The sequence below is a fragment of the Triticum urartu genome, chromosome 6A (genome assembly GCF_056163025.1).
Source record: "Triticum urartu cultivar PI428250 chromosome 6A, HENAU_Tu73, whole genome shotgun sequence".
Taxonomy (NCBI): Eukaryota; Viridiplantae; Streptophyta; class Magnoliopsida; order Poales; family Poaceae; genus Triticum; species Triticum urartu.
The window spans coordinates 284,023,796-284,034,800 of NC_141878.1; positions in this window are offsets into that span (position 1 = coordinate 284,023,796).

The window sequence follows — 11,005 nt, forward strand, 5'->3', positions numbered from 1 at the left end:
ACCATGGGTACGACACAAACTTGAAATCAAGCTTGTCATTCAAGGACAATTGTTATGACAAGGAAGATCGACGTAAGATTAGCTCACCTCGAAATTTTTGCCCCGGGAAGAAGGACCAGGTAGCACAGTTCAAATCGGCATGACAAAGGTATAGCCAAGCAGGCTAGGAATGACGGGATCGAGTTTATCACCTCAAGAGTTGATTAATCACGGTGCAGACTTGAGTCAGATATCGATGTCTTTGAGTGTTTAACAACTCAGAGCCCGTGAAAAATTGGAATCAATGGGAATGTAGCACTTGATGAAGAACTCATAAGAAGTTATGCGGTTCCATGATATTCTCGAGATACCAGAGTGTAATACTCGACGGTAGATCAAAGTAAAGGTTGGAATGGGGTATTGATCCACAGAAGACAAATGCTTAAACTTGCCCGAGAAATGGAATCAAAGAAGAACAACATGGTCAAAACCATAGCTGCAAGGGATCCAATTTAATGACACCGAAAGAATTGCCCAAATGATTAAATATTTTGCAAGAAGCTTCCATGATAAGTTCCACATCGGGTCCATGGGCATGAACACAAAGTTCAAGGTCGACTCCCACTTCTTCAATGCATAACCTATCATTCACTTCTCGTTTCTTTTCTTTTCGAAATGGCATTAGTTATTGAAAGTTTTACCTGGTGCAGTACCAGATAAGTATGACCCGTGAAATCTTCCGGGTTCACACGGATTAGGGAAGGCGTAGGTTCAACCCATTAGGGCATCTTAGGAACATATACCACAAACTTCAATCGTAAATACCACCAGCTCGAAAACAGAGCATGGTTGAGAAAACAGATGATACAATTTACCAAAAGCATTATGTATCAGAGGAAAGGCTCACGAGGTTATTGAATAAGGAGGACACTGTCGAATAATAATCCAGTAAAGGATCTGACGGTCCATAGCGGAGCTGATGTGAGCATCGGCACACAATCAGTTGAAGAAAGGATGCAAGGGCTTCAGATTATAGAACACCTGAATGATTCGATGCTTAGATATCAAAGGAATTATGATTTGCAAACAGAAGGATCAGAAGCAGACGCTCTGATCAAGGTGGATAAGTTCAATAGACATAAGGGTACAATTGACGGCAAACAGATTGGTCGAGAACAAGCTCATGTTCAAAAATGACGTCTGAGCCAAAAAGATAATTTGAAAGGATCAACTGATGATTGCGTGCATTCGCACTCATGTTGAATCAATAGGATCAAAATGTCGGTGTCTAAGGATACTGACAAATATTGCCAGACATATGGAAAGCACCCATAATGCAAGCAGACAAGTATTGTAGAGCAATAAGCTACTAAGGATTTTTGGAGGATCGAATAGTATTTCGAAGACCATTGTGAAACACATGAACAACTGGGGGATGAGCGGATACTCGATAAGTGCGAGAATTATCCATAGGGGTATTTAGGTGACAAATAACAGCAAGGTAGTAAGCTTAAAGGATTATCAAAACAACGACGAGTATTTCGGGGTATCTTGTAATAACAAGACCAACTAGGGACGAATGTAAGAATAACAACTGCAAGTAGTTATCCATAAGGGTTGACGGTGGAAGGGGAATTGCAAACGCGATGAACACAAGTTCTCGGGTTAACAGCGGAGAGTATCTTCAGGGTCTTCACGTGCAGCAGACGATCATCAGTAATAAGGGGCTCTCCGGGTGAAAGTGATAACGAGATCCTAATGTTAGATTTTAGCAAAATTCATTTAACCCAAATAGAAGAGAGATCAGAGTCCCAGAGTATAGACAAGGAGTAAAAGATCCTAATACCACCCAATGGCGACGTGGGCCCGTAAGCCACATAGCCATGTTAGTAAAAAAATTCAATGACTAGACTCGACTTCGGCCAAGGAGCGTGGAAGGGGGATTCCTACAGGCAGTCGGCTCTGATACCAACTTGTGACGCCCCCGATTTAATCGTACACTAATCATACACGCAAACGTGTACGATCAAGATCAGGGACTCACGGGAAGATATCACAACACAACTCTACAAATAAAATAAGTCATACAAGCATCATATTACAAGCCAGAGGCCTCGAGGGCTTGAATACAAGAGCTCGATCATAGACGAGTCAGTGGAAACAACAATATCTGAGTACAGACATAAGTTAAACAAGTTTGCCTTAAGAAGGCTAGCACAAACTGGGATACAGATCGAAAGAGGCGCAGGCCTCCTGCCTGTGATCCTCCTAAACTACTCCTGGTCGTCATCAGCGGGCTGCACGTAGTAGTAGGCACCTCCCGAGTAGTAGTAGTCGTCATCGACAGTGGCGTCTGGCTCCTGGGCTCCAACGTCTCGTCGCAGCAATCGGGTAGAAGGGAAAGGAGAAAAGAGGGAGAAAGCAACTGTGAGTACTCATCCAAAGTACTCGCAAGCAAGGAGCTACACTACATATGTATGCATTGGTATCAACTGGAATAAGGCTATCGTATGTGGACTGAACTGCAGAATGCCGGAATAAGAGGGTGATAGCTAGTCCTTTCGAAGACTACGCTTCTGGTAACCTCCATCTTGCAGCAGGAGAAGAGAGTAGATGGTAAGTTCACCAAGTAACATCGCATAGCATAATCCTAACCGATGATCCTCCCCTCGTCGCCCTGTGAGAGAGCGATCACCGGTTGTATCTGGCACTTGGAAGGGTGTGTTTTATTAAGTATCCAGTTCTAGTTGTCATAAGGTCAAGGTACAACTCCAAGTCGTCCTGTTACCGAAGATCACGGCTATTCGAATAGTTTAACTTCCCTGCAGGGATGCACCACATAACCCAACACGCTCGATCCCATTTGGCCGGACACACTTTTCTGGGTCATGCCCGGCCTCGGAAGATCAACACGTCGCAACCCTACCTAGGCACAACAGAGAGGTCAGCACGCCGGTCTAAATCCTATGGCGCAGGGGTCTGGGCCCATCGCCCTTTGCACACCTGCACGTTGCGAACGCGGCCGGTGAGCAGACCTAGCAACCTCCAGTACAAAGGAAGTTGCGTTACGCGGTCCAACCCGGTGCGCGCCGCTCAGTCGCTGACGTCACGAAGGCTTCGGCTGATACCACGACGTCGAGTGCCCATAACTGTCCCCGCGTAGATGGTTAGTGCGTATAGGCCAGTAGCCAGACTCAGATCAAATACCAAGATCTCGTTAAATGTGTTATTTTGAAATAACCGCAAACGCCGACCAGGTCCAGGCCCACGTCTCTCCTAGGTGGTCTCAACCTGCCATGTCGCTCCGCCACAAAGTAACCGTCGGGGGCCTTCGGGAACTCAGGCCCACCTCTACCGGGATGGAGCCACCTGCCCCTTCAGCCCCCAACATCAGAATCACTCGCGGGTACTCCTACGAGCCGACCCGACTTTAATCACCACAAGTATCATATATTATGTATAAGTATATACCCGTGACCACCTCCCAAGTGATCACGGCCCGATAGTATAGCATGGCAGACAGACAAGAATGTAGGGCCACTGATGGTAAACTAGCCTTCTATTCTAAGCATTTAGGATTGCAGGTAAGGTATCAATAGCTGGAGCATCAATGACAGGCTATGCATCAGGATAGGATTAACGGAAAGCAGTAACATGCTACACTACTCTAATGTAAGAAGTATAGAGGAGAGTAGGCGATATCTGGTGATCAGGGGGGGGGGCTTGCCTGGTTGCTCTGGCAAGAGAGAGTGGTCGTCAACACCGTAGTCGTACTGGGTAGCAGCGGCGTCGGTCTCGGTGTCTAGCGAGAGAAGAGGGGGAAGAAACAATAAATATAATGCAAACAAATGCATGACGATGCATGACATGACAAAGCGTGATGCTAGGTGTGCCCTAACGCGGTACGAGGTGGTACCGGTGAAGGGGGAACATCCGGGAAATTATCCCCGATGTTTCGCGTTTTCGGGCAGAGGAGCCGGAGGGGGAAAGTTGCGTGTTTGCTATGCTAGGGATGCGTGGCGGACGAACGGGCTGCATATCCGGATTCGTCTCGTCGTTCTGATCAACTTTCATGTACAAAGTATTTTCATCCGAGCTACGGATTATTTTATATGATTTTCCAAAGTTTTTATTAATTTCTGGAATTTAATTAATTATTTAATTTAATTCGAAAATGGATTTATGACATCAGCATGATGTCATGCTGACGCCAGCAGTCGACGGGGGTTGACTGGTCAACCTGACCAGTGGGTCCCACTGGTCAGTGACACATTTTAATTAAACAATTTAATTGACCTAATTTGTATTAATTAGGGGGTGGGCCCCACTGTCATACACTGTTAGTTAATTAATAGTCGTTAATTAGGCTAATTAGTCATTAGATTAATTAATCCTAATTAGTTAATTTTAATCAGAATTAATTAATTAATTAATTAATTATTAATTATTTATTTATTATATATATTATTTTTAATACCTTTTTTTTATAAAACGTTCTCAGGGGCTGGGCCCCGGCTGTCATTGGACCAAGGCCTTAGCGGGTGTGGGGTTTACGGGTGTCGGGCATGGCACCAGCCCGTTTGGGCGCACGCCCCGGCCAACGGTGGGGGAACGAGGTGCCAGCGCTGGGCGACGACCGGGAACGGCACCGGCGAGGCCGTGCGAGGGGGGTCCGGGCTGCGCGCAGCGCAGGGGTAGCGGCAGCAGCAGGGGAGGCAGTGCAGTGGCGAGAGCCGCGGCGGGAGGACGGGGCGCGATGGGCGCGGTGTGCGCGAGGGGACCATGGGCGCGGCGACTGGAGGCGAACGAGGCCGCGGTAGCAGGTTCGGTGGCCGGCGCAGCGTCGTGCGGAGGGTGCGGCCGGCAAGTGCGGCGCGACGGCGTCCACGGGATGCAGCGGGCGTGAGTGAGGACGACGGTGAGCGGCGCGACAACGACGAGGCGGGGCGCACGCGCGGAGGGATGGGAACGTGGCCGGGCGCATGCGGCGCGGCTGAAGCGCGAGCAGCACGCGGCTGTGGGCGCTGCCGGGGAAGGGGACCCGGTGCACGGGGGAGGGAGTGAGCTGCGTGCGAGCGGAGGCACGACTGGGCACATCCGTGCGGGGTTAGAGCAAGGGAAGGACGGACGGGGTTCCTTACCACGGGGCCGTAGGGACTAGGCAGCGGGCGTGGGGAGGGCGATGGGGACGAGGCGACGACAGAGAGGGCGATGGGGTCAACGCGGAAGCAGGCCAACGGGGAGGTGGTCCTGCGAGGCGGCAGCGTCCTGGCGTGGGGGCGGCGAGCTCCGGGCGCCAACGTCGGGGACGGGATCGGGCCCTCCCGATCGAGATCCAATGAGAGAGGGGGGAGTGGGCGACGTGGGGGTGTGGGGTGTGGCTGGTTAGGGTTACTGGGGGAGTGGGGATAAGGGAGTGTGGGGGGGCCGGCCGGCTAGGCCTGGTGGGTTGGCCCAGTTGGGCCACGGCCGAGGGGGGTCTTCTCTTTTTTTGTTTTTTGTTTTTTTCCTTTTCTTATTTTCCTTTTCCATTTTTCTTTTAGTCTCTAATTTATTTTCTATTTTAAAAAGATAAAAATAGTTCCTAATTTAGTATAACTATATCTACCACTGCCATATTAACTATGGCACCCAAATAAAATAGATTAGTATTTTACTAAATATAAAAGGCATTTATTTAATTGTTTTTGCTACTGTTTAAATCCTTATAGTTCATTTAAGCATTTTATAAAAGCTTGGTTTCTCCACCATAATTGCTTACAATTTATTTGAAACAATCCGAACATTTTGGTGTTAATTTTTTGAAAACTTTTGTTGTTTGCTTTTCTTTTGAATTTGAATTTGAATCTGTTTCGAACTAACGCGAGATTAGCAACAGTAACCGTGGTGACGCGGCATCATCAACGGAGGTTTACTGTAGCTTAATTATCCGGGCGTCACACGTTGCTACTAAGGATAAAACGATGGGGTCTATCTCTACATAGATAGATCTTGTCTACATCATGTCATCGTTCTTATTGCATTACTCTGTTTCTCCATGAACTTAATACACTAGATGCATGTTGGATAGCGGTCGATGTGTGGAGTAATAGTAGTAGATGCAGGCAGGAGTCAGTCTACTAATCTTGGACGTGATGCCTATGTAATGATCATTGCCTGGATATCGTCATGGTTATTTGAAGTTCTATCAATTTCCCAACAGTAATATGTTTACCCACCGTTTTCTATTTTTCTTGAGAGAAGCCACTAGTAAAACCTACGGCCCCCGGGTCTCTTTCACATATTATTTGCCTTTGTGATCTATTTTTACTTTGCTTTTATTTTCAGATCTATTAAACCAAAAATACAAAAATACCTTGCTGCGTTTTATTCTTATTTATTTTATTTGGCATTCGATCTATCAATATACTACAATTTTATTCACGTCTATTTGCCTATCTTGGGGCGCCGCTACCCAAAAGGGATTGATCCCTTTTACACGTCGGGTTGCTCGTATTTGTTATTTGTGTGCAAGGGATGTTTATGTTGTGTTGCTTGGTTCTCCTACTGGTTCGATAACCTTGGTTTCATATCTGAGGGAAATACCTACCGCTGTTGTGCTGCATCATCCCTTCCTCTTTGGGGAAATACTGACGTAACTTCAAGCCACCATCAATCACCCAATTATGAAGTGACATTTGATACCCACAAAGTATTCTTTCTGTATTAGGGAGTGACGCGATCTCATGGCCCAAGGAACAGATACTTGATTACGAAAGCTGTAGCAATTAAACTAAGTGACACAATCAGATGCTAAGCTTATGATTGGGTCTGTCCATCACATCATTCTCCTAATGATGTGATCCTGTTAATAAATGACAACTCATGTCTATGGTTAGGAAACCTTAACCATCTTTAATCAACAAGCTAGTCTAGTAGAGGCTCATTAGGGACACGATGTCTGTTTATGTATCCACAGATGTATTTGAGTTTCCGATTAATACAATTATAGCATGGATAATAAACACTTTTTAAGAACAAGGAACTATGACAATAACAAAATTATTATTGTCTCTAGGGTATATTTCCAACAAGGATGGCGTACGAGGTTAAGGTCATGAACGACGGTAACAAGTTTGAAGTGAGTGTGGCCTGTTCGAGCATATGGGGATGCCATGCAACCACATGCTGAACTTATGTTTTCAAATCCGACAAAACATCTATTTGTCATGTATGTCCATGTGTAACATTCCTAACCATAAAGATAATCGAACGATACATGTCATGGACATCTTGGGGTTTATAGAGATCCCTCAATAGTTGATCGTGAAGCGGTGGACAAGAGACGGGACACATTTGAAAATAATTTCAACAAAGAGACGGGATAAATTTGACAGAACTTCACAGATAAATTCATTCAATTTGACAGAACTTCACAGATATATACACACACATTTGAAAATAATTTCAACAAGCATACCAACAATAAGTTTCCAACAACATATCCAACATACAATGGTTTCCAACAAGAAGTTTCCAACAACATATCCATACATACATATCTCAAAAACAAGTTTTCAACAAGTTTCCATAAATAAAAACGAAGCACAAGGATAAGAGTACACTCCATCAATGCAAGCTTCCTCATCTAAAGCAAATCTGCAAATTGGGAAAGATGAAAGTTAGAAGAAGAAGAAGAAGAAGAAGACTAGCTAGAAGAAAAAGAAGAAAAAGAAGAAGAATTTATCTTCTCTTTCTTTTCTCCTCTCCTATTATTCATCTTCTTCTTCTTCTAACTAAGGTAGGTAAAAATGCCATTTTTTAGCTAAGCTAGGTAAAAATGCTAAGTGTGTAGGTCATTTTAGAGCTAAGCTAGGTAAATAGGTCATTTTGGAGCTAACCTAGGTAAAATGGATCATATTGGAGCTAACCTAGGTAAATCTGGTCATTTTGGAGCTAACCTAGGTAAAATGGATCATATTGGAGCTAAGCTAGGTAAAATGGGTCATTTTGGAGCTAACCTAGCTAATTATGCCATTTTTGAGTTAACTAACCATATTGTGCCATTTTTTACATAAGTAAGCTAAATATAGGTCTTTATTGAGCTAACCCAGGTAACTAAGCATATTAGAGCTAATTTAACATTTTAGAGATAACTTAGGTCATTTTGGAGCTAACTTAGGTAAAATTGATCATTTTGGAGCTAATTAGGCTTATTATGTCATTTTCGAGGAAAATAAGCTAACTATATGACATATATGAGGTTACCAAGATTGTTATGCCATTTCAAACCTAAGTAAGCTAATTATGCCATTTTTACATAAGTAAGCTAAGTGTATGTCATTATTGAGCGAACCTAGGTAACTAAGCATATTAGAGGTAACTTAGGTCATTTTGGAGGCAACAAAGCTAAGTATATATCATTTTGGAGCTAAGTAAGCTAATTATGTGTAACGCCCTCGATGCGGCTATATCGCCCACGTGTCGAGGCACGACTTAGAGGCATAACCGCATTGAAAGCAATGTCGCAAGTTAGGCAATCTTCACAACATCCCATGTAATATAGATAATAAAAGGGGAGATAACATAGTTGGCTTACATTCGCCACGTCAATCAAGTACATAAATAACATTACATCATTCCAACACTCATGGCCCAACTACGGTGCCAAAATAAAAGATAACCCAACATGCGACACGGTCCCGATCACCCCCAACTGGGCACCTCTACTGATCATCAGGGAAAGACACGTAGTATCGTTGAGAGTCCTCGTCGAACTCCTACTTGAGCTCAAGCGCGTCACCCGGAGCGGAATCATCAGGCACTGCATCCGGTTTGGAAGTAATCTGTGAGCCACAGGGACTCAGCAATATCGCACCCTCGCGATCAAGACTATTTAAGCTTATAGGTAAGGCAAGGTAAAATATGTGGAGCTGCAGCAAGCGACTAGCATATATGGTGGCTAACCTGTTCGGAAAAGAGAGCGAGAAGAGGAGGCAAAGCGCGAACGAGTAACTAGAGGACAACCTGCGCAAGCATTACTCCAACTCCGCGTTCACTTCCCGGACTCCGCCAAGAAGAGACCATCACGGTAACTCACACTGTTGATTCATTTTAATTAAGTTAAGGTTCAAGTTATCTACAACCGGACATTAACAAATTCCCATCTGCCCATAACCGCGGGCACGGCTTTCGAAAGTTCAAATCCCTGCGGGGGAGTCCCAACTTAGCCCATGACAAGCTCTCACGGTCAACGAAGGAATAGACCTCCTCCCGAGACGTTCCAATCAGACTCGGTATCCCGGTTCTTCAAGACACTTCGACAGGTTAAAACAAATCCAGCAACACCGCCCGAATGTGCCGACAAATCCCGATAGGAGCTGCACATATCTCATTCTCAGGGCACACTCAGATTGTCTTAGGTACGGGTAGGCTAGCCCAGAGTTTCCCCTGGTGGCCACCGGCAGCTGACAGGTGGACCAACACTCAGAGGAGCACTGGCCCGGGGGGTTTAAATAAGATGACCCTCGGGCTCCGGAAACCCAAGGGAAAAAGAGGCTAGGTGGAAAATGGTAAAACCAAGGTTGGACATTGCTGGAAAAGCTTTAATCAAGGCGAACTATCAAGGGGCTCCCATTATAACCCAACCGCGTAAGGAACACAAAATCCGGAAACATAACACCGATATGACGGAAACTAGGGCGGTAAGAGTGGAACAAAACACTAGGCGAGAGGCCGAGCCTTCCACCCTTTACCAAGTATATAGATGCATTAAGATAACATGGCAATATAATGATATCCCAACAAGGAAATAATGTTCCAACAAGGAACGGTCTCCAATCTTCACCTGCAACTAGCAACGCTATAAGAGGGGCTGAGCAAAGCGGTAACATAGCCAATCAACGGTTTGCTAGGACATGGTGGGTTAGAGGCTGAACATGGCAATTTGGGAGGCATGATAAGCAAGTGGTAGGCATCGTAGCATAGGCATAGCAAAAGAGCGAGCATCTAGCAAAGCAAAGATAGTAGTGATTTCGAGGGTATGATCATCTTGCCTGCAATGTTGTGAGAGTTGACTGGATCCTCGAAAGCAAACTCAACGGGCTCCTCGTTAGCGAACTCGTCTCCCGGCTCTACCCAAACAAGACAAACAAGCAACAAGGACACAATCAACCACGTGCAAGGCTCAAACAATATGATGCAAAGATGATATGTTATGCGGGATGCATATGCAAGATGTGACAGGGAATGCATGAACCTGGCCTCAACTTGGAATTCCAAGTGTGCCACTGGAAATATGAGATGAAATCACTTGAAAACGATATAAAGAAGGCCGGAATCGGAGTTACGGTTTGGAAATGGCAAGCAATTCAAATATGGCACCGGTCTGCGATTTACAGCAAGTAGCCATCTAAATGCAACAAGATGAACATGCTACAGCACCCAAACATGGCAACAAAATACATGGCAGGGATGCATTCAAGATGCTTAACAAAAGTCTAGCACTGAGCTACGGCCAATTCATCCATTAACAGGTTCAAACAAGCATGGCAGAAATGCATTTGACAAACAGATCTCAGACTTAGTGAAATTAACACTTGTCTGGAATTTCAGATCAGATAGCACTCTTCGGAGCATGAAAACTATATGCTACAGGACCTGAACATGGCAATTTAAAGCATGGCATGGAGCTACTCAAAGAGCTTAACAAAAGTCCCTTAGTGACCTTGGGCCAAAAGGGATCATAAAATACATTTGCAAGCATGTGAACATGGAAAAAAACATAATCAATTCTCAGACTTAGTGAAAACTGGAACATGCTGAAACAGATATCAAGTAGGCATGTTTACGAGCTCGATGCACTCGCTACAGAGCAAGTCATGACGAGCTAAGCATACACCCATCAAGAATACACAAAATACAAGCTAGACATGGCAAGAACAAGAACATAGCATGCACGGATCAACTACAACATCATCGGCAAAATCGCTAACAAGTAGACAATCTGCCCAGATTCACGAAATAGCAAAAGTAGAGCTCGATTGAC